Source organism: Mycteria americana, chromosome 4, assembly GCF_035582795.1.
Source record: "Mycteria americana isolate JAX WOST 10 ecotype Jacksonville Zoo and Gardens chromosome 4, USCA_MyAme_1.0, whole genome shotgun sequence".
NCBI classification, from domain to species: domain Eukaryota; kingdom Metazoa; phylum Chordata; class Aves; order Ciconiiformes; family Ciconiidae; genus Mycteria; species Mycteria americana.
Genome location: NC_134368.1, coordinates 40,685,185 through 40,711,005, shown reverse-complemented (window position 1 = coordinate 40,711,005; position 25,821 = coordinate 40,685,185). Strand labels below are relative to the sequence as shown.

The 25,821-nt window shown below is 37.1% G+C and overlaps 1 long non-coding RNA gene across 1 annotated transcript; it reads right to left on the bottom strand.

Annotated features, from left to right (window-relative positions):
* Positions 1-14,713: 14,713 nt before the first annotated feature.
* On the bottom strand, positions 14,714-25,796 carry LOC142408654 (uncharacterized). The gene is made up of 3 exons (XR_012775365.1): positions 25,677-25,796; positions 25,485-25,581; positions 14,714-14,816 (listed from the first exon to the last, which is right to left on the bottom strand). It is a non-coding gene; the product is annotated as an uncharacterized LOC142408654 (long non-coding RNA).
* Positions 25,797-25,821: the final 25 nt, after the last annotated feature.

The window sequence follows — 25,821 nt, the reverse complement described above, 5'->3', positions numbered from 1 at the left end:
CTGGCAGTATTTAGCATTTGTCTGCATTTGGACAGATTCCAGTCATTGTTCAGTTTTGAATAAGTAAGTGTTAGGGCATTGGGTATGTAACAGATTATTTTTAAAATATCTTTTATGAATATGAGCTACTTTTTTGTATTTACATATATTTTAATTTTTTACTGACTGTAAAAGTTGCATCAATTTACAAAATGTACATCACTGAAAATTAAATTCAGCACGTAATGCAAAATTATACAAAGTTTTACAATTAGGTTCACTAAATCCAAGCATAGTGACAATATTTTCATGTGACTTTGTTAACTTGTTATTATTAGTTATAGAAAAGTAGCTCAAATTATCACTCTTTTTCATCTGCAACAAGTTTGCATGACATAATTCCTTGGCTATTCTGAACAAATGTCGTAAGAAATGCCTGCTTCATGCCAAGAACTCTCATGAAAGTGTGATTTGCCATCAGCTATTTCTGATTTTTTCAAGACCCAGAATTGCAGTGCAACTTGATCAGCAGTGATTAAAAGTTACGCTTCAGAAGTGGCATTTCTCTAGCATGATCCTTTCTATCCCTTTTCTAGACCCAGGAACATTCTTATTTCACTTGCCACTCCCAGCATGAATTTCTGTTTCAAATCTTTTGGACTTTGCTACTCTGAGGAGTATATATGCACCAAATAAGGCAGCATTTACCAAAATATTCTGTATACATAACTGGAATTTTAAACAAAAGGAAAGCAGTACCTTGGGATAATCAGAAATATCTCAATCCCACATTTTGTGTTTTATTCTTTATGCAAACTAGTAAATTCTAGAGAGAACATTCAAAAGCTGGAACAAAAACTGAGTCAAGTCAGAGTGAAGACTCATGGTATACACAAGTAACTCAATGACTACTGTAATTATCTCCAAACAGGCACTGTAAATGCAAGCATTTAAAAGGTTACACTGTTAATGCAGAAACATTGAAACACATACATATATATGTATATGTCTATATTCAAGACTCATTTATCAGTAAGGGTACATAGAAAAATATGAGTTTTCTCTCATCTGGGATCAAACATTGTGGATTGCATGATTATAAAATGTCATTACTATAGGACAGAGTTGCAGTTTTTTTGATTGCTTAGCCAGGCAAATCAGTGACCATTGGTCAAGGAATATAATCTCTTAGATCTTCAAGTTCAAGAAAACATCCTTTTTTTCCTCCAGGAATAATGTTGTTGTTATTAGTACTATTCTCTACAAACTATTATTATTTTCTTACAGTAATACATAAAGGCTGCACTCAGGGAAACTCAATTTACGGCACACAGTAGCAAAAATGAAGGACAGACTACAAGCTTACTAGATAATAAATATGATATAAACAAATCAAAGGACAACCTTGTATTTTTTTCAGAAGTAAAAGAATTTTAGTACTGACACTCTAGAAATTTATCCATGTCGACAACAAGTGTCTATGCATATCAGCATAGGGCTGTAAATTATACCGGCTACAGTTCTTCAATTTTTCTTTTAGTGGTATTTTGATAAAGGGGGGGTTTTTTTGACAGATCACCCAGCCCACAATAATACAAAAGCTTACTGCAAACTCACTGCAAAATGTAAAGACCGTTTGGAAAACAGCATGTTTGGACTCAGCTAAACTCAGAAATTTTGTAGCATTGGTCGAAATGTTGCTGAACTTTTTACTAACCAGAAATTTCATTGTGACAAAAAAGAAAAATTGCAAGAAAGCTTTCATTTTTTTATTACTCTTTTTGCCTTCCACTTTTGAAATTTACCAAAAAAGAAATCCCCTATTTTCCAAGAATACCATTTAACAGGTTACTTTTCTTATAATATTTTTCAGGGATAATACAACATAGAAGAAGTACTGTAATTTTATCCCTGGTATTTTTCCCTTTAGTTGGTGATAAAGATTATGTCCACACCATTCCCAAGGGTCATTCTAGTATAGGCATCCCTATAAGCACCTCTCCATAAAGTGTCCTTCCTGCATTCACACAGCAGACCTTCTAGGATTTGTTCCAGTTCCAACTTTTCCACACCACAGCTATTCTACAACCTTATTATACAGTACTACATAAGGAGCTCTACCTTACCCCACCTGTGTCTTGCAGCAAAAGTGGTGGAAATCTTGGGCCAGGGCAGTACCTCTGCATTAGTAGACATCTACACTGTCCTCCCAGGACCCTTCTACATCCTGGAAGCTAACAGCTTTCATGAGATAAGAGTGTCCTGTATCTGTCTTCAGAGGGCTGGCCTGCTGGAATATCTGCATCAAACAGGACATTGTTTCCTGTTCCCATCCCAAGCTGACCCATGTCCTGCAGAGGTAAGGCACACCAGAATGCCTCACATGCAGACTCTCTTCATCACCTGACAGGTTGTACAAGCCTGTGCCTTAAAGAGAATCTACAACCCTAACCTGGACTCTACAGAGCTTAACACCACAGGGGTACAGAGCAGACCACCTGCAAGGAACAAGTAGGAAGAAATCCTTCTTTAGTTTATGTAAGAGGGGAAGAGCAGTAGAATTTGGGGACCAAGTCAGGAGATACACATTTTATTCCTACTAAAAGCCAGGAATATGCTGTACTGTTTCCCAGGCCAAAATATCCTTCCTCAGTGTTTACATAGAACAGGACCTTATAACCAGCCTCCAAAGAATTGCTTTCCAAGGGCCACAATATACTGCAGTCCTCCAAGAAAAAGCAAACAAGGAACTGGATGAGGTGATCCTGTCTCCCTGTCCTGGGATACTCTGAAATTAGGTGGCCCAGGAGTATTGGGCTCTTGTTCCCAAAAGACAAAGACACTTTCTCAGACAAGCAACATCAAAAGGAGCCTCTTCAGCAATCAGCAATCAGTGAACAGCATTTGACCTTCAGCAACATTGACTCCTACCACTGATTCTGCTTTACTGATGCTGCTGGATCAGTAAAAGCTTCAGATTGTGTCTATTACAGTAAACACCTACTTGCAGACCCATAAAATATTTTAAAGAGATATGCAAGTGCAGACATCTTTACTGTAAACTTATGTAAACATGTAAAGTAGTGAATCTACTTCCTAGGAGTTTCAAAACCATTCACATGACAAAAAATTCTGCTGTCTAAAGTATTTCGAAAGATTTTGTAACAAACCTTCACCTCTATAGACAAGAGCTTCATTGACCTTACTGAAATTATCTTAATTTATTCTAGATGTGTGTTAAATCCTTCATGGATTTAACACATGGATTTAATCCTTATCAGAATAACTCAGACAGGGAGAATGGCGATGTGAGAGAATGCTACACACCTACACCTCAAAACACAGCTAGCAGAACTCACTAGAGCATCTTGTCTGAGCAGCGAGCTTATTTAGCCCTTCATGGCTGATGGTCAGCCAGTTCATATAACTATTCTAGCTTATCGAACAAAAAAACAGCACACTGAATTGTAAAGAATGTCAAAGCTTGTAGATATTATACAATATTATTTTATAAGCTATGCTGTGTTTGGCAGGTGTCATTTTCTTAAAAAACTGCTGTGTAACTAACAACTTTTAAAAATACTTCTTTGTCTACCTTGTAGACTGTAAACAACTGTAAGATGACTACAATGCCAGGTAGAAAATTGGTAGATAAGAGAGGTCAGCCACTTTTAGAAAATCACACCCATAAGAGTATTTGGTTTTTTAGTACACGCAGCCTAAGATTCTGGTTCAAGTTTCTCTTTTCCTTGCACAGAACTCTGTCTGCCACTCTAAGGGCCTATGAAACATGTTCTCCTCTCTGATTCCCTAGGAAAGAAAATGCTTTCACATATCTGTGAAAAAAATGAATTTTAAAGTTCCCATATAAGTAACAGGGAAGGAAACCTCATTCTTTCTAGTGTTTGTTTAGCAGCTAGACTTCAAACATTCTCTGAAAAGCAAACAACTCCAGGAAAAGGCAAATTGAAACACAACAAGCACACTGAACAGATGAAAGGTTTTGAACCTTATCTGCAGATTAAATAACAGGTTAACAATGATGGGAACCAAATACATAGTTGCAAATCCAAGATAAAGGGAGGAACCAAACTACACTAGGTTCATGACAAGTATTAATTCTTCTGCTGATAATTTTGTATGGTTACTGTTCTTATTTTATACATCCTAGAAGGAGAAATTTCTTCTCTGAGCAATGGGGGATCATGAAGCTTCAATGTCACACGGAGTTTATTATTTTAACTTCTGTATATGAAACAAATAGCAGCTGAAAACATCTGCATTTTAAGGAAAATGAATTATTCTGTATCAGATAAATGAGAAAGTTAGAAAATGCTACAATATTGTTGGGTGCTATTGCTTTAACCTATAACAAATAATCTTCATCCTGACTCAAAATGTGTCATTGCCCAGAAATATTCATTGCATTACTGCATTGGAAAAACGAAGCAAGAGCTCCCTCTATGTAACTCCGGATGCATTACTTTGTTGTACTGTGTTACAGACACCTTTGTTTTATATTTTACAAGTCTTACTGTGAATGTGAATGATGCATATAACAAATTGACAAAATTATTCAAAAAAATCAGAGTTCTCAGCACTAGACTGAAATAGGTTTTTTCAGTAAAATTATAGAGAGTAATTACAGGCTAAAAAATGCAAGATGGTTATACTAAATGAGTTGGTAGTAAAGGCCCATTGAAGGTACAGGGCTAGAATTTCAGATGAAGCGTGCCTAGTTTCTGACACACAAACACTTCTGCTTGAAAATAAGTTAAACCAGACTAATAAGAAACATCTGAGGAGGCTCATTATTATTGCTACAGTCAGATGACAGTAGAATTTACCATTGTCGGCTGTCTTCCCTGCCTCTCTGTTGAAAGCTTCTGCTCCCACAGCAGGAACAACTCCTGAACCATCACAGATGGTTCACCATCTCACCCAGTTCACCATACCAAATTATACTGATGCTGCTTAGGGTTTACTTTAATATCCTGGGTAGTAAACAGCAGTTGTTCAGAACTTGTTTCATGTGTGGTTTCTCCTGCTGCAGAAGCAATAATCTCCGAGAGAATGCCAGGCAAACAAACATTAATTGCTTCAGCCAAATGAACTGCAATCATTTGTGTTTGTAAATTAAAATTCTGAACACAACGGTGATTCTTTAGTGATGCATTGTAGAAATGGGAACTGTTACAACATTTCCAGCCTATCTTTGCAAGGATACTCCTGCCTTACATAAACAATTCCTAGAGCTATTTGTAATTTTTCACAGAATGTTGGCAGACAACTCCGCAACTAAGGGGAAAAAAAATGCCTTTCTTCATGAAAAAGAATCAATAATGCATGATGGTATTGAGCATTGTTAACATATAGTCACTGTAGATATTACTGCCTTGAAGCTGTATAAAATGATTCCGAATTCTATTGCACTTTCTAAATAAGACAAAGCCATCCCTTACCCATCCTTTCCTTTCAGAAACAAAACTTTTGCCAGCACATTTCAAATTTAAGGTGGAAAATTACCTTCTATCTTGAAGCTTGTGTCAGTTCTATTTTAAATTTAACAAGTCCTGGGACTGATGTGATTAGTGTCATAGGTAAACTAACATGTTAACAGTATGAAAGTCTTACTGTTTATTTTGAGGTTTCCTGCCCTTCTCCTCAGTGGCTAGGCTGACAAGCATTTTGCACAGAGAAAGGAGAACAATGAATGTTGGTAGCACACTGACTTCACAAATTCCTTCCTCGTACCCTGAGGAAAGAACAAATTTTCCTTAACTTCAGAATCACTGGTTATCTAGCAGAAATACTTATTGCCTCTACACCAAAACTTCCATCAAAATGCATCACTTTGACCAGGGCACTGTTTTCTTGTCAACCTGTGCTGTTGAGACAATTGCGACCTAATTGCTGAAAAGATCCTCCAAGACTACTCTAAGGACTTTCGGACACAGGGCATCCTACGAAGGCTGCTTCAGGAATCTTAGGATTTAATCGTAAGAATGACAGTAACTAGCCTGGATCATTTGATTACAGACTTTTCCATCCTTGCATTTTGTACAGCATATTCCTCTCCCAAAAAACAGATTGTGAGAGGCTACGTGCTTTTAGAATTAACAAACATCTTATCCAGATCTTCACAGCAGCAGTTTATTGCTGGGGTATTAATATGTCTCTGGTTTATACTCCAGCTTTATGGAACTCTTTGTGTTGACATGTCCCCAGTACTGAATGTTGGTTCAATAACTGCTCATCTGAATAACCTACTGTAAAATACCAATGTAGTGGGTTTTCTGGATAACTATAAATGTGTCATAAGAACTCAGACATTTTGGCATGGAAGATACTTCTCTAGACAGTACTGACGACTCCGGAGTTGTAATACTAATAAATTACATTCCAAATAGAGAGTTGTAAGGCACGATCCAGCTATGATTACAAGACAGGTGGGCATACTTCTGATAACTATAATCTGCCCAGTATTAGTAATTTGCTGGCAATCACAATATCAGACCTCTGGCAATTCCGTGCACGCTTTCTGGCTGCTTGAGCTTGTGCAGTAGTATCTTCACTGCCTTTGTGAGACTAACTAATTACACTAAATTTACCTGTGATGTGATCACACAGTTATTTGGGCTGACAGGCCTAACAAAATGATATCAATCTTCTTGCCCAATGGCAGAAGCAGCATGGGGAGGGACAGCCAACATAGCTGAATCTTCTTTGGCTGCCAGAATGGTGGGAAGTAGGCCACTGGCACCTGCTGCCTGTTAGAGGAAGTAGGCTTTCATTTTGAGTAGAAGATTAAGTATTTACTCCAGGATCTAAAAGTGTATACTGAGAAATCCTATTCAATAATGAAACTTTTAGAAGAAGTATATTGTGTTGATTTGTCTCTACTGAAAAAGAACATCTTAATACTGAATTGTATCTTTTGTTAATATTTAAATATGGGTCAGGCAACACCACTGTGAATTTGCATTCATAATTCCTTTCTGAAAAGATAATTTGACATGCTCTCCTTTTTCACTTTGCTGTGTATTCAGCTTTAGTTGCAAAGATCATTTACTGTGCTAATGCCTTTCCCCTTCAAAAATGTCTGCGCATGCCATGTCTCATGATGAATACCCATTTGTAAACAAAGTAGTGATTCATTATTATAGCTGAAGGGCATCGTTTTACCTGGATGTAAATTCATCATTTCTTAATGCCTCACAGCTTGATGCTTGAAATCTCATCAAGCACTCTGAAAGCTTCGTTGACACAGATTGATGATCCAAACAATTAACTTAATAATGGCATCAGCAACTGGAGGTTAGTATCAACCGGAGAAAGAGTGAGCCAAGTTCATCCCTAGTGTATGCCTAATAAAGTCAAAGGAGGTACACTTGGGATCTATTTATTGCAAACAATATATTTGACCCCTTTTTTCCTTTTCTGAGCTAATTTTATAAGTCTAGCTATACTGCATTAAGTACTCTGTGGACAACAAATTGAAGCATTTCTTTTTAACAGGTTAGGTACTGTTGAACATGATAAACAACACTCCTTTCTCAGAATGGCTTCAGGAAAGCTAATAATCTGTGAATATTCTGTTAGAGCTCAGCTGGAGATAGCCACTTCTCAACTGTAAATTACTACACCTCACCTGAGATATGGACATGTGGTAACTGCCCATGTATGTACTTCTGGTCTGCTCTAATGCATAGTAAAATAGCATTCAGTAAAACCCTCACTCTGTTGTTTTTCTAGCTTGTCTAGCTAGAAAAGCTTTCCTGTTTTTCTAGCATTGTCTATCTCAATGCATCTCTACATGACCTAGGAATCCATTGATGAACATATAGCATCATTTGAATTCAGGCTGAACAAATCATAATTGTCTTAAGGAAGATCTTCTGCTACGGACTTTGATGGATTCTAGATCGCAACCTTTACAACCACCTCATTATTACCCTTTGCTATCAATCTTCCTGCAATATTAACCTCAGCATTTAAAGAAATCCAAAGTACTAACTCTTAAAACTAGGGAACTTAGTTCTTCCCTAGAACTCTGATGGTTTAACAGTGAGCCTAATGTCTTGTGCCAACTGACGTAATCGTACCTGGCAAACAGTGCCTGAGAACTGCCAGTTTCAAGCTGGAGACTGACAGATGAATAGCTTTTCTTTCTGAAGAAAGCCAGGTGCTTGGAGTTAGATGTAAAGGGCTTAGGTATTGCCTTGAAGCTAAGCTGTTTCATCCTCTCTTTCATAGTAATAAATGGGAGAAATTCATGAGTCAGATGACTATAAAAGTACTGCGGATCCAAAGATGACACCTGCCACTGTCTGTCTGCCTCTTTTTTCTTTTTTTTGAAGTTTTTGTCATTTTTATAATATCGATAATTTCTACACCCTCGTCACTCCCTTCCTCTACCAGAGTTATTTTAACTCAGATTTGGAACAAATTCTTCAGATATTTCACAGCAGTTGATATGTCTTTAATAGTAACAGCTAGGGTTCCCATGTTAACACTAATCCTTTTCCACTTGTACATCTGGCACCACAGAAAAAGTGTGAGTGCTTAGCTAAGTAATTTTCCCACCTGTAAGAATTCAGGCACAGACAGCTACTTGTATTTGCCAGGTCCATTGCATGCATCAGGGACTTTGCAGTTGCAATTTAGTTGCAGGAGCAACAAAACCTTACACTTTAGATATGAAGATACTGTTCATTACTTTAGGAATACTGATTTTAGTACAGTTATTAACAAAGTAAGACAAGCACTGTGTAACTGTACTGAACTTCCCTGTATTAAGATGCTGGGTATGTTCAATATGGGGTTGTTTGTGAGAGAAGCAAAAGTCAGATTAAAGTCATTCTAAAGAAACAGACTATTAGAGACAACACAGCATACAAATAAAGATGATGATACTCCATACCTAGTCAAAAGCATGTATTTCTTTGTTAAAGTCTAATGCATAAAAAATAATTACTGAGGAATGCAGGATGGTGACCTGTAGAGAGCAGGGACAAAAAGAAGATGAAGTATCAGGGAGTTACATACAGCCAGGTCAACTGGAGGTCTAGTCATGCTCCTAAAGTATGATAAGCTGTAGGGAAGACAAGAATGCATACACATGCATATATTTTAAATTCATTTCTCTGAAATCTTTCAGTTCTACATGAAATTCTTTGCTACTGCTCATAGTTTCTGAAAAACAATGAATCTAAGTTGAATCTGAAGAGGTAAATGTGAACATCTATTTATCCTCTTTCATAATATAAGAGCAAGGAGCCATTCAAGAAAACTGAAAGACAACAGGCTTGAAGTTAAAAGAGAATATTATTACAAAGCACATAATTAATGTGTTGAACTATCCACCACAAGATAACAATGATGTGATAGCAGCAGACAGAAAAAGCATATAATGAAAATATCGTTACACTAAACAGAACACTAAAATACATTTTCATAGATGTAAAGCAGTTAGAGTATTGCTAGATATATCAGATGTTATGACAAACCAATAAAAGCAAGGAAATGAAAGCAAAATAATACTCTATATCCTTTTATTCAAACTTCACTGTTATCACAACAGTTATACAAAACACATCATGCGCCACAACTCAAATTCTGATGACTTTAACTTTTATCACGCATCTCTCAGTGAAGATCTCCCCCTCCCTTCATCCTATTCCTTTTCTAAGAAAAATATGTACACTTGGGGTTTTTTTGTTCAGTTTTGTTGTGTGTATTAGTCTGAAGATTTGTAAATACAGAATGGATAAGAGAAAGTGGTGACCTTGACAGGCAAAATTAATGTTGTGGGTGCATGGTCTATAATGCACAACTGTTCTAAACACCAAAAAAGTATTTTCTTCAAACATTGCTTAAATTGGATGAAACAGAAGCATAGTGGCTAAATATTTTGTCCACCAGCATCTGCACATGAATCTTTTCCTTTTGTTTGATGAAAATGAGTAGTTCCCTATAAAGAAGATTAAGCGTGTATGTACGTGTGCCCAGCCCTCATTCAGCAGATTGGCACAGGCCAAGCACCACCAGCCAAGAGGGTACGCTTTACAGGCTTTACTGTAAAGCATCTCCTTTGTCCATGAGGTTTGTGTAGAAAACTGTAGATTAGTTTAAAATGACCTAAAGGTAAACTGACCTCAAATTCATTACAAAAAATAATAAATTATCCATGTATTATGCTTAAGCCTGAGTTTTCTAGCACCGATACTTTCAAAGAGATATCAGGCAATGTGAAAAGGTAATTTCAGCCTCAGCCTAACTGAAAAATCTTTCTTCTGATTTTTGTTTTTTTTAAACGGATGCCCCCACTGCACAATCTGTTTCAACTCTGCTGGAGTATTTGATGCTGGCCATTGTGGGTTCCTTTAAAATAATAGATAAATAGACTATTTATTCGGCTTGGCATACTAATTCTTATGACAGGCTAGCCTATTTTACCTCTGTAGTTTTCTCTTCTAAGATTAGTGTAGGTGTGATTATCAGGTTCTTAATAGATGCTCATTAGGCAATCTGTCTTTTCTGTGTACAGGCTAAAGAAAAACAAGGACATGTAACGGTACATCTACTTCTAGAGTAACACAGTGAAGGACATAGCTACTTCTTCATTTCTGAAGTAACTAGGTCTTAATTTTAAAGCAGAGCTAGATGTGTAGCTCACAGATTAGATATAGGTTATTTTCATACTCAGTGATTTATCTTAGCACAGAAATTGAAATTTCCAATATAGGACTATACAGTTGAAAAGCACTAAATTATTCTATTTTATATATTGTTTCAAGTTCTAACAAGAAGTTGGAATTAAAATACCTGCTATTAGTTTGCACTGAGAATACAGAAAAGACCAGTAGTAAAAAACATATTATGCCATTTTATAGACACAGCAATAATGAAAACATTGCTAAAGCAATGAGATTTGCCAACTACTGATGAGACTCAGGAGAAATTCTTTAACAGATGTTTCCTACATCAAATAGATACTTAGCCCTCTCTGATTACCATGATCTTGAGAATTCACGACTTGATTCAATGATCAACACCTCTTCAGTAGTCCCATAAAAAACAAATTCTTGCAATAGGTTTTCCTTCCACACAACAGCTGGTAAAATATACTTATGGCCTTGAGTCCCTTATGGTGAACTTGTATTACAGTATTCTTGTGTTCATGACATAATTAAGGTTCTGTCAGCACATCAGCCATACACTGATGAATGCACATCCCATTTTCTTTGCCATTTTAAAAGATACTAACCTCACAGTGACCAGTGACTACTGTACTACAAGCTGACCTGACCACTTGCTTACTTACTGAAAATTTCAACTGCTGTGCTCCAAGATTATTTACTATTATTTACTGCAAACTCACTTCAACAAGCTTCCTTTGACAGCTGTTATTTATTATTTTTAAATGCCCCCTAATATACAATGCACTGAATACTATTCCCTCTGGATAACTTCTTTCCTTAGCTTCAAGTTTCATCATTAAACATTGTTTAGGCACCTTTCAAGAAGAGATATCAAGCTCGTTCTAGAGTAAGAAGTCACCACCTAAAGTGAGAGCTTCAGCAGCTTACGCCTGGGACCGTGATTAGCAAGAAAATAACAGTTTGAGATACTAGATAAGCCTGGAAATATGGATGGTCAAATGAACATTGTTTTAACACAATACCCAGATCTATTTGTTTCATCTTCTTTAATTTATTTTTAGAAGTCTTCAAATCTAGGTCATGCTAATAATATTTTATACCTATAACATATGTGTCACCCCAACAATACTTGCTCAAAATATACATTGCACATATAACACAAATGAAGTACACTCATTTTTGCAAAAAAATACCTTGAAACAAACTGCAGCGGACAGACACTGAAAAGAAATTATTGCCAAGGAAATGTGAGAAAGCCCTTGATTTTTCACATTATTAGATTTTTAGAGTTATATTGTAGCTTTTTGTCAAAGTTTATACCTCTTCAATTTTCACTGATTTTCGTAACGAAAATACCACAGCTCAATTTAAATTTTCTGTTGCTTTTCATTTCCTTTAGTATTTTTATCCTGTTAGTATGATTAATAACTCAGGAACCTGGAATGGCATGATTTATTTTTGCTATCCAGCACATGTTAAAGTTTCTTATGAGTGGGATGAAAATAACAGGCATCTTGGGCCAGGACAAATGACATCTTTTAAAAAATATATCTTTATAATAAGTATTTTTAATTCAGTTAAACTTTTTTACTTTTAATAGGGTAAGTCAGGAGTAATAATTCAGTGGAAACTAATGGACCTTTTTTAGCATATAACTGGCATAAGAAAAACAAAACCTTTGATTCTCAGTAAATATTTCTTAATAGCAAGTCATCTCATTTGGACTGGAACACAAGAGCTAGCAAATCATTGAATAACCGAGTAATTCCAGCAACACAGTTTTTATAATTATATCCTGAACAACAGTGAAATTGAACATCCGAACTTAGCCTAGCAGCTTAAAACTAACACTTCAAAAAACATCACCTTGCCTACTTCTTGCACATAAATCATAGAGTGCTACCTTGCTTTTGCAGCCCTTACCTTCTCAGCTGCTAAAAATTGCTGGCATCATTAACTCACTTCATATTATGCTATTTCTCTTTCTGCCCAACCTGTCACCACCTCATTTTCTCCTGCATCCCCTGGTTTGACAGATGCTCTTGCAGTAATACTTTTCTAGTTTTTGACTTATTCAGATTCTGCTATATTGCCAGCTTCCTCCTGAGAGCGCTGCTGTATCAGGAGCCTGCTTCCTGTGCTTGCAAGCAGAACTGAAGTAGACTTCCAGGCACCACAAGAACTGCAATATTGTGTCCTACAGATATGCTGCTTATTTCCAACTTAACCCATGCTGTGCGAATTTATCCACGATTTACAGAAACAACTGACTTTTCCAAGGCAAATGCATGCAGCCCACATTACTGTGGCCTAGACAGCTCTGTCTCTCTGACACGGGTAGGGAACACACTATTTGTACACAGTCTGTACAGAACATGACACATGAAATACATTCACAACTTCTGCAAAATCAAGCAGATTTGTATTCTGTGTTGTTTGATTGTATGTGCCTGATTTTGAGAGCTGCTGATCATAGTTATTGTTTTGTGCACTTTACAAGACCTAGTATAAAATTGGCATATAACAAATAATGAGTTTCATTTTTCTTTTAAAAATAAATTTTAAAAGAGAAACTAGACTATAGTAGTGATTGCAGCATGGACAGACTGATATGGAACCCTACCAAAATCATGAAACTGCTGATACAACATCAATTCAGTAAGGAATTAATGGAGAATTAATTCCAAAAAAACATTATTTCTAGACAATCTTATAATCGAACAAGTTTGGTGACATTATTAGACCACATGCAATTCTGACTAAAAGCTACTTGTAAAAATATAAAGTAACTTAAACCACCTGAAAGATCTAACAGAGTAAAGTTACAAGTATCAAGTTGGGGTGTCTGTAGAGGGGTCTATCAAGTGCTACTCTTAGCCCTGTTCACTTCAATGTTTTACGAATGTTCAAAATTACTGTATGGATAAAAGGTATGCTGATATTGATAGGTAAGCATGCAGGGTAGACATGATCACTTAAACTTTGTCTAAAGATACGCTGTAGGGAACTCTCTTGATCAAGTAAGAAACCAAAACATACTGTTTCTACTACCTTACGCCCTTATCCCTGCTAAAAACACGGAAACCCTGTATCTTATGTAGCTGTTACATCTCTCAAGCTGCCCAGTGTTTAATTGTAAAATAAACAGTGTTTAAATGTACAGATGATACAAATGTACATGCAATCATGATTTGTAAAATGACCCAGATAGGGCCGTGGGCAAAGAGAAACTGTTTTCCTAAATTACTCTTATTTTCTTAACACAAGTCTTTGTTTTGAGTCTGCCTTTGCTTCTAGTCTAGCTGGGATCTTAGAATTATCTCTGTGTAATATATGCCAGTTTAATTAATGGTCTGCCTACTCCCTCTTCCAGATCATTAATGAAGATGTTAAATAAGACCGGTTCTAACACTAATCCCAGGGTGCCTTGGCAGACACCACTGCTCACAACATAATTCATCATACCCTTTGTTTGGAGATCGTTTGGATGATACAGCTGATGTAAAAGGAGGCTGCCCACCTGCTTGGCTATGTTAACCACAGGGAACATATTACACCAATTACTGCAAAACTTCACTGACTTTATTTGCTTCTTGCTGCAAGCCAGAAAATGAAGAGTATTGACAAGGTTCTAGAGAAGAGCTCTAAGCCTTTTGGTTCCTGACACTGGAGAGACAGTTCAGCAACCAGATCACTGGAAATGCTCTAGATGACAGACAATTCATAGAAGCAAATCCCTACTTTTTGAAAAGAAGCCCTACTGAATTAACTGAGATAGATAGATATAAACTCAGTTAAAAAAAAAAAAAAAGACTCAAAAACTTCAAGTCCTAGAAGAAAGCAACCAATTTTTCTTAAAGTGCTCCCAAACCAGAGCATATTGGGCTGAAAGTGACTTATGAGATGTCAGTTTCCTCTGCATCTTTGAGGGCAAAATCTATTTAGCAGGAGCTGAACTATATTTAAGTTACTTTGGACAGAAACTTCTACAGATGGAGGATTCTCAAGATAATTTTTTCCCCCAGATAATGATCTAGTTAATGTTGTTCTTACCTACATGGTATCACTGACTCTTTTTTAGTGGTTTGCATCCCTTCTTCTGTCACAGCTTGTTGGTGTAGTTTTCCTTTCTGGTAAATCAGCCTACAGATGGTCAAAGCAAGGTCTTTCCCCCTTTGAAAAAACAAATATAAAATAAGATATTTAATGGTCACTGTGAGTTTCAACAGTCTTTATTCTATTTGTGTAAATATTTTATATAATCTCTTGTGAGCCATAGTGGAAGCTTCCCACTATTAAAAATAGAGTCCAGGGGCCCTACTTTTCAAGACAGCAGTCTGCTCAAACCAACTATGTCTTTGGACAGCTTCTTACTGTATACTTTCATGATTCAGATATTATTCATGTTGTTTATAGATATAAATCCTATAAATCCTCATCCATTGTGCTTCTGAAGTCCAGTTAGAGGCCGTCTTTGGTTTATTTTACGCAGTTCTTTCAAGTGTTTTTTTCCTCACCAGATTCTACATAGTAATAACCAATGTCTATCTTTCCCTACTTACTCCAGTGTCTAAAACCTTTTACAGTGCTGACACTTTCATTCACTGTTTTATACAGCTTCTCTTTTCCTTAGATCTGACTTAAGATGGGTAGTAGAACAGGCACAGTTTGCAACTACTTTCTCAACAACCCTCCTTAGCCTGTGATGGGCCACGCTCTATTAATACAAAATTCTCACCATTTATGAAGTCTGCATAAGGCAACTGAAGGCAAAGTTTGAAATACAGTATAGAGCGTTCAAAATATCCGAAGGCAAAAGGAATAAATCATTCCTAGTACTGCAGTGTTGCCAACCCTTAAATTGAAAAAGTGCGTCCAAAACCAAGGTTTTTGTCCTTTTTGAACTTTCCCGTACTCCTGTCAAACATCTTCCTCATCAGCTTCTATCAAGTTATACCCTGCCAAATAACGTTGCTGCCAAATCAACATTCTCCCCACTTCACAAATCATGAGAAACTTTATTGCACAGAAGCCCACCTCTTACTGCTATAGCAGTTTAATCAGCAACACCTTATTGACAGTCCTCTGCCAACACCTCTTAGATATAGTATTTCATTATCAGAAGGGGAAAAAATAAATAAGGGCCACAGCATGTGCAAAGTACAATTTGAAATTTGTTTAAGTAACATGAAGAATTTCACACAGAATTCAAAAACACAGCAAGAGAAATCTGGCTGACGAATAGTGTGGATCTCAGGCTCACAGAAACATGCAGATTGGAAGAGACCTCTGCTGTTCACATAGTCCAATGTCTCAGTCAAAGCAAGGCAATATTCAAAGTGAGATCAGGTTCCTCAGGGTTTTCCCTAGGAATGTCCTCCAAGGGTGGAAATTTCACATGCACCCTGGACAACCTCCTCCTGTGCTTAACCCCTCTTCATGAATTTTTGTTTTTCTTATATAGTAAAAACTTCCTTTCCAGAATGCGTTGCATTGCCACTTGTCCTTTCACTGTGCGCCTCTGAGAAGAGCTTCTGCATCCTTAACAACTTCACCTTTCCTTAAGCAGGTGAAGACAGCAATCAGAGAAGTGTAGAAAGCCTTGCCCTTTTCTGCTAAGCAATCACAGCTCTCTCACCTTCTCACCATCCATCATGTGCTCCAGCCCCTTAAACATACCGGTGGAGCTCGGCTGGCCTCTCTCTAGTTTGTCAATGTCTTCCTGTGCTGAGGAATCCAAAACTACACAGAGGAGTCTGGATGTGGCTTCACGTGTGCTAACCGAAGAGAAATCGCTTCCCTTGACCTGATGGCTATATACCACCTGAAGTAGGACTGAATGCGGTTAGCCCTCATTGCCACAAGGGTGCACTGCTGACTCATTTTCCATTTGACAACAGGCTGCCTGCAGATCCGCCCTGCAGCGCTGCTTCTCCCCCAGTCAGTGCCTAGGCCAGCATTTGTTGCATGGGGTTATTCCACCCCAGTAGCTGGACTTTGAAAAAGATGCATCTTCTTGCTTCTATACAAGCCCAGGCTTCTTTGTTTCTGAGTTCCCTCACATCTACAAAATACACTACAAATATACACTCTGAAACCCAGCAAGTCATTAACCAATCTTTGAGTTATGCAGGTCTTTGAGGCCCACATTTGTTTTCTTTTTTGCTTCCTTCTGCTCCCTAGTACTTCTTAGCCCTGGAGGAAAAAAAAAAATCTTGGCGGGTCCTTCTCCCCTTTCCAAAGCTCTCCCTGTCTTGAAAGCCAGGAATGAAACAAAAACCTCAGCTGCAGTACTGATACGCTGCTTCCTTCCAGCCAGGAGGAAAAATCTTTTTCCATTCTCCACAAGGAAAGGCAGAAATTCATAAAGAGCTAAAGCTTTGTATCCTACTTAAAAACTGTCTCTAGCCTTTACCAAACTCAGCAAGGTCTATCCTTTCCTTCCAATATGTTACCCTTGACTGAGGTTCAAGAATAAAGTAGTGATCGTAAGCTCTTTGGGCCAGTGCTTGTATTGCTTCATCAGGAAGCTGGATGCCATTTTTGGGCAAAATGAGTACTTTAGAAAACGAAAATAGAAATAAAGTTCATAAAAAGGGACATTCACATTACTTTCACTAGCCAATTTGAGTTCTGTTATTGCATTCTTACATGACTTGCTGATAGGAGTGCAAGTAATAAATATATGTATGGAAGGCATCCAGTTTTGTTTAATTTACCAGCATTGTTTGAGGAGCTATGAATCATGTCAGAGATTTAAAGGGATTACTGATAGAGAAGAGTGTAACCTTTCTTCCAATACAACAGCTGTTCTGAAAAATTTCCATAATAACAGTTGCTTTTAATTATATAAAGAACTGCAAAGCCTTTTTAGCTTCATATCAATAATGCAGCTTTGATTCAAAAGTTGCTAAAGAGATAATCCTCAGCCTTTTTTTGCCAAGGCCAGTTTGTGAATAGCAATGATTTAAATCCCAATGTCATAAATTTTTTCAATGGAAGGAAAGAATAGTCTTTATTTCCCTGGAACTAGGACTGAAAAATTATAAACAATGCTTGGAAAACATTATTCTCATAAGAGTCCTTCAAGAAATGCTACTGATGCCTAAACAAATACATTTAAAATAAAAATATCAGAAATACTGCATAGACATGAGAAAAAAATTATCCTAAAATATCTAGTCCAACACTACTGATAAGAATAAAACAAAAATCTCTATAGCTAGAATTGCTGTGTTTTACTAAAGAAGGATTTTTAGTAATTTTCAAGGCCCAGAAAAGTAAGTGAAAATTGCATTTCTTTATCTTCCACTCTTCCTGCTTCTCTCTGTGATTGAATACTGGCCTCTGACTGCTTAATGCTTATTCATTCCTCATTTTCTGGGCAGATCACTAGTTTGTGAAGATAATTAGAGACCCCTGCTATTCCTTCTAAGTCTTGAATCTTGAGGCTAATTAAAATGGAGTGCTGCATATACATATGCAGCTGATAAAGGCTTGCAGCAAGGTACTAGGAATCGTACTATTTGTGTAACAGAGAAGTAAAAACTGGTTGCATCTGCTAGGACAGTTTGTGTTATGGCCCTCATTGTATTTTGCCCAGCAAACCTCATTTTGTTCTGTTATTAGCGCTTCATGGGTCTTATAATACTGTCTAAGCTTTTAAACAAATATTATCCTAATGTTTTTCGGGACAGCATTAAAGTACAACATCTAAACCTGAAGGAAAGATGGCAAGTTCTTCATCCCAAGATCATATTCTCCTAAATCCTCTTATTTTTCCTTGAGGTGTTAATCTTAAATGTAAAACATCCAGGGTAAGAGAATATACCTCAGAGCACTGTATGTATAAATACAATATTGGCAAGAAGCCTATAAAGAATGTTTCTGCCTCTCTCCAGGTACCAATTTTCTCCTTTTTCCTTTCATCTGTTTTAGCATGTCCATAGCCTAGAGGCACTGCTGGACACTTTTTCTTAAATAACTTCAAGGCTTTACCCTTTGAATAAAGTACTGCAAGTTTTAAATATTTTCCTTTTCTTCTCCAGACAAATGTAGAAACTTCTACTTAATTTGGGAGGAGCCAACATCCATCAACAAAACAAGGAAAACTACTGGCACTGAACTGTGTCTCAAGATGCAGTAAAGTTATGAGCGCTGTTCATAAGTTGCTAGGTAGGTTGTCTGTACTTATCCCATTAATATCCAGCTTCAGTAAGATCTGCTTTTTCCACCCTGAGGCAGTTGCACATTGCTGTCAAACTTATTTCTCCAAATGAAGTTAAACTATGACTGTAAATTAGGTTATGCTGTTGTAAATGGGTAGAGACACCTATGCTGATGGATCTGAGTATCTAAAAGCAAGCAGAGGATTTAACTGGGAAGGGAACAAGAGCCTTCAAGGAGCCTATAACTTTCAGTACAAATTTATAAAATAACTTTGTTTTTTTCAATTATTTTCCAAACATTTTATTTCTGAATTTAGGCTGAGTCTTAGTCAATATTACTCTATAATTTAAGAACTGCAAAAGATGTTTTCTCCTTTGTGCATAATTTTTTAGAAAGAAACATTCAGTGAAGAAACTTGATATTGCTTGATATGGTTATAGAACTTTGAAATGTCGTAATTTATGTACTACACTGAACATTTCTGAAGGAATACATATATTTTCAGATCTTTCTTTTTCTCCAGTTTTGCTTTCTAACACACACAAAAAAATGTAATACTTAGTCTGTAATAGTTTGATCTCAGAAGTCTGATACCGAGACATAAGTAGTCAAAAACTAGGGCTTCCCACATTCAACATCAGTGCTACCTAGCCTTCAAGATACCTATGTTACCAGGAAGCTAAGTTTCGCTGTAGCCAATTTTCTGCCCCTAGGATGTGCACAAGCATCAAGACTTGAAGATACCAGTTTCTTTATGCCTCATATATAGATGGAATTGACTATCTATCTCTACATATCTTGCTTTCTGAGTCTGCTCCAAGAGCTATAGTTTGTTGTAATGTTTACCAGGTCAACTCTTGAACAGAAACATGGTGAGGAGAATATTGTAGTGGTCTCTGCAACTCTCTCTCCTGCTGGCTTAAAATAGTCACACAAGGAATAATGCAGCTATGTTCAAAGCACTCAATCTGATTTGGAGCAGCGTATGGACTGTTGATCTCCTGCCGCCAAAGGAACTGCCATTATCACTGGGTTATTAGGTACTCTGATGGAGAAAGGAAGAGGAATCTCTTTAGTAGTAAAGCATTTCCCTTCAATTAAAAAAAAAAAATTAATGGGTGTAGATGGATACTGAATACTTAATAACATAACTTAATAACTACACCATTAAGATGCAGATTCACTTCCAACATGCCAAAATTAAATTCATACTCTCAAAAGCTCCTGTTACAATTAACAGCAAGATCACAGTCTAAGATCATAATATCTTTCCAGAGGTAGTTATATTACAAAATATGAAGTATGAGGTGGCTATGTTCAGCAGTCAGATGCTGAAAATTAGATTTGATAATTCCAGGCTAATCTAAACGACCCTGGTTCCAGTCATTGCTCTAGTTAAAAACAAAGTACATTATGCAAAGTAAAAGCACTCTGATAAGAGAGAGAGTTAGCGTCAGTTCAGAACACAGTCTATTCTAGTCTCCTGCATACTTTCGCAGGAGTTAGAAACTCTAGGATCAATTGCTCTCCACTTCCCAGGGGAAGGATGCACCATTGATTATCCAGGTATCAACAGATTGCTATAGCAGCTTAAAGAAGCTGCCACATTCTCTTTTTTGAAAAAATTGCTTTGCTTGGATATCTAACCAAATGAGGTGGTTCACTACTGTGAATCCAGACTGCAGAGAGGCATCTAGGCAACTCTATGGCACTTCCAGACAGTACCCGGTTCAGCGTAAAAGTGAATCGTGTTCTTAGACATAACTCTCCCCTTACACTGCATAAGGAAAATAGGTGACTGCTCGAAGTTACGCAGCAGGGTATCCAATAGCAGGAACTGGCATTGTTCCCTGTGTGGCTAATGGAGAGAAAGTCCTAATGAGGCCTCTGCCCTAAATCACTGTCTGGTGAGGTGCCTACCTTTTGCCATTGATTAGATAGGGAGTTCAGAGCTCCCATTACCTTACAAATATAGTATAGTTGATGGACCTCAATTATTACTGAATTTTAGAGGGTGTGAATAGCTTGCCTCTCTCCTTTTAAGTCTAATGCCCTCTTGTGGATTTAACCCTTTGGTCTGAACAGAAGAAAAATTCAGATTTAAGATAGATTAGTTCTACTTTTTTTTTTTTCCCCCAGCAAAGGCCAAGAGATAATACAGTAAAAAGGCCTCTTAGGAAAGAAGTATGATTTTCAGTGTTTGAAAGCAATCCACATCTAATTCCTGATGGAAAATGGCAAAATTACTCTGCTGAAAACTAACATGTCAAACTAGCCAAGATTTTCAAAGATTATTATTTTTTTTCACCTCTAGGAAAATCAAGAATTGATACAGAGATAAGAAGCTATTTTTTCTAAAAGAGTGGTGACTTGCTTACAGCCGAACAGTCATTGACAGGTGAATCTGTCATACCGTTAATCACTACTCAGGGAAATCTTGGTAATATTGTGACAATATAAAAATATTAGTAATTTTTTAAAATATAATTGCACATATAATTAAGTGGTTTGGGGTCTTTGCATCCTCTATCTGTCTTACTCTAACTCATGTCCTGTTTTGGCAACCTAAAGTACAATGTATTAAACTTATTTATAAGAAATTGACTTTCTTGTTTAGTATATGAATTGGAACCCTAGGAATATGCTTATGTGTGACCAGTTTTCAATTGGTATAAATTAGGATGGTACTATTAAGTTTCAACTATCCCTTTTACTTCCAATCCATTTAACCCATTAATTAGAAGTATTTTCAACATATACTCCATGTTCAGTGAGAATAGTATGTAAGTTGTAGCATTTTATTGTGGCTGCAACAATGAAATAAATGCAAGAAACTCCCATACTAAAGCTGCTATTCACAACTTAGTTCATAATTTTATATTGATTTTATATTGATACTGTACTGCAATTTCCAAAGAACTTCCTTTGTCTCTATCTTTACAATAACTGCAGCTGTGAAAAACAGTTACAATAGTATGTTTTCTGTAATGGAAAGTAAGAACTTTCCACCAATAAAAAGAATCCAGCACTCAAGGCATTATTTATTTTGAGATAACTGACAAAAAATAATTTAACTATGCATCCATATCAACTATGCATGAGCTTCAAAAATCACTGGCAGACCAGGAATTCATAACCAGAACAGATTCACTGAACAGTGCAACTATTTGGATTAATTGCATTAACAGACTTAATTTAGAAGGATTTGGGAATGTTTTTATGAAGTTTAGGAAGGATTTCGTTAGGATTTGTCCTGGTTTTGGCTGGGATAGAGTTAATTTTCTTCCTAGTAGTTCGTATAGTGCTGTGTTTGGGATTTTAGTATGAGAATAATGTTGATATCACACTGATGTTTGAGTTGTTGCTAAGTAGTGCTTACACCAGTCAAGGACTCTTCAGCTTCCCATGCTCTGCCAGGTGCACAAGAAGCTGGGAGGGGGCACAGCCAGGACAGCTGACCCCAACTGGCCAAAGGGCTATTCCATCCCATATGATATCATGCTCAGGATAGAAACTGGGGGGAGTTGGCCGGGGGGCAGCGATGGCTGCTTGGGGACTGGCTGGGCATCGGTCGGTGGGTGGTGAGCAATTGCATTGTGTATCACTTATTTTGTATATACTTTTATCATCATTATTATTATTATTATTATTATTTTCCCTTCCTTTTCTTTCCTATTAAACTGTCATTATCTGAACCCATGAATTTTACATTTTTTTCCCCGATTCTCTCCCCCATCCCACTGCAGAGGGAGCGAGTGAACGGCTGTGTGGTGTTTAGCTGCCTGGTGGGTTAAACCACAACAGATTACATGATGAGCAATTTTGAGTGTGCTTAACTGTTCACATTAACTCTCTAGGCAACCATGAAACAGATCAGTCACCCACTGCTTATTAATTCTTATCCAAGATTTTGTCACCATGAAGGGAATATCTTTGTAGTTCACTGTAGACTTCAACTGGCCAGAAGAAAAAAACTATGTCTTAGCAAGAATCTCAATGCTGACATTGTTTTTCAGACTGTTGGATTAGAAGAACAGGGTATGCTTGTATTCTGCATATTCCTGTTCCCTCATGTTGCCTTCAGAGCAATGTAACTTTACTATTTGGTCTAAAATGACATTCCATTTAAATTAGTCTATATTTGCCATATGATAATATTCCTTGCCAACATCTTTTTTTAAAGCTTTGTTAATGCAAATTTAACTTATGTATTTAAACTGCGCACCAATGTTCTAAGACTAACACATTAATCCAAGGGAGAAAATGCGCATAAAACAAAGAGTTTGAGCAACTGGATGCTGGTAGCTCTACTCCTGCAAATTAACCACATCAATCTTATGCCAAATGTCTTGCAATATGAACTGGTACAAAAAGGGAGGGAATCAGGGCTTCTGTATAAATTCTGGAAAATAGAATAAAAAATAAAGGATTGTATACTTTTCATAATTCTGGGAAATCTGAAATTTTTGAAAGAAATGTACTTTTTTTTTCTAATGAGATCACAACTGCAATAATATACCAACTATGTCAGCAGAAATATGAGTGTCCAGTTCTGAGAACACTGTTCTATTGTATGCTTTTATCTGAATGTAAATATTGCAAATGCAAAAACAAATCAAGAAATGGTGCCTGAGAACACCACTGGGAAAAATAACAGAGGCAGCTGTGCACACAGCTACAACAATAGGGGACAAATTTATGAGCATATGTAGATTTACTCAATTTCTGTTTTAAAAATAGATTTTACCTTTCACTGCAGGTGACTTGCCATTATTTGCTATATCAATTATCATAGTACAGTACAATGCTATGATTTTGTTGATGTAACAGCAGATAGGAAGGAAAAAATAGTTAATGTTAAACTTATACTCGAGTGAGATTTATTTGCTTGTTTGTTCTTGAAATTTGCATATTTAATTACCTGTGGGAGAGAGCGTTTCTTGTGGACACTGGGTTTTTCAAAGTCAAAATAAGGTGTGAACAACTATTGATGGAATTACCTGCCAAGAAATGTTATATTCTAATAAAGAATCCTGAAATAAATTTAATGAAAGCTTTTATTTTGTAAGCAATCCATCAGCCTCCTTTTAAAACTTGCATCTTACAAAATATGTTCCCTTGTAGCCTGGAAACTGCAGTGTTGAAACTAAATGGCAGCAACTGAGGTTTCCTGACTCAAGGAATTACTATTACAAAAGCAGCTAAGATTATTCTACTTGGAACGCTGTAAAACACAAAGTTATATATTTCTGTCTTGGCTGCACTACGTCATTAAGAAACTGTATCAGCCATAATTTTACCCAACAACTGTTCTTCATTCAGCTGCTGTCATTTAGGTACTTTTACCTAAAAAACATCCTGATTTAGAATTCAGCATTGGGCATTTGTTTCAAACTATAAAACTGTCAGACTGGTATCTCTTACAGTGCTATTACCTCTCTTCCCTTTGTTGCAAACATATTCTTAAATACTTCTCTTAAAGCAAAGAAACTCTCAAATGTTTACCAACCACCACCAAACACTTTAATATAAAGCTCACCAACAATAGTTTGTACATACCTGGAATTCAACTTTTAGTTGAATAAAAAGCACATGCAAAAGGTGAGTTACTGCAGAATCTCTAGTTAAAATTCATTGTTTACATGACTGGAAAAAGGGGTAAAGAACCTTAATAAATGGTTAGTATTGCTGCTTCTGATGCACCTGCAGAATTAAATGTGGAATGGAATTGAAAATCCAATCTGCTGTAACACACTGCACAAACCATCTACTGAAAAATATCCAGTTATAAAATCCCCTATCATGAAAAACATTATATTTGATAGCCAAGTAACAGGAATTGTTATTGTCTGTACTTTTAAGGTGCTTACATATGAATATAGAAACCTGAGTTATGTATCGATCTGTAACTGCGTTGGAAGAACAGTAAGGCAGGACTCAAGGGCAGCAGAAAAATCAGTTTGAGTTTCATATACCATTTTGGAACATGGGTGATTTCTGCTCTCTGACTAGCGAGCTTAATTCTCTGGCTAACAATTGCCTTATTGTTTTAATTTAGAATGATCACAGCAAAAACATCACTGTGAAAAAGAAAAAAGAATACATTTGCAACAAAGGGTAGCATACCCTAACTTTAGTAGCAGACCTGAATTCACAGTTTTATTTCAGCAAACATAATTACTTTAACCTGATTTACTCACTTCCTTTCAGGAAAAAAAACCCCATCCTTTTAGGAATAAGACACATTTTGACTGAACCCAGAGAAAAGCCTAGATATGGACTCTTTCTATAAGAAATATTAACTGAGAGATTTCAACCAGTGTGAATATGCCTCATGAGGTGGACATCAGGAAATGGTGTCTCATGTTCTACCTTCAAATGCAACTTCCCTCAATTTTCTTAAAGCTCATGGAGTTTATTACACCCATTCTTACTTCAAACGCAGCAGGGAAAGGCACATTTTCCTTGTGTAAACTTGGACTGACTGCAAAAACCTATTAAATATTGACTTTTTAAAGGCTGAAATTAACTTCCAATTGCACATTAAGTAAGCCTTGAAAGAAGATGTACTTTCAAGGGTGTTTTAGACAATACCAGGAAGCCTGTGACAGCTAATTGGGTGTTTGAGGACATTAGAAGTTCACACTTAAGAACAAAACAAATAGGATATACCGTGTTTTCCCTGAAGGCTCTCACAAAACAAAGCTTTTTGATCAACGTTCCCGTCCATGCACAAGGTAGTCTAAGCTTAAACACCTGCTGGCCGGGACTGGAAAAGAAACAAGAAGTGGGTTAGGCCAGGCCCGCCTCTGCGGCCGCCCCTCCCCGCCGCCGGACACCCCTCACCCAGCCCCGCGGCTGGACCTCGCCTGCCCGCGGAGCCGTGAGGGGCAGACCAAGAGCGCCCGTGGGGTTTCTTTCCGCCAGTCTCGGCCTGAACTCCCGCAGAGGCCGCGGGCGTGCCCCGGCAGCCACGACAGCCCGCGGTAACGGCCCAGCGCTCACCAGG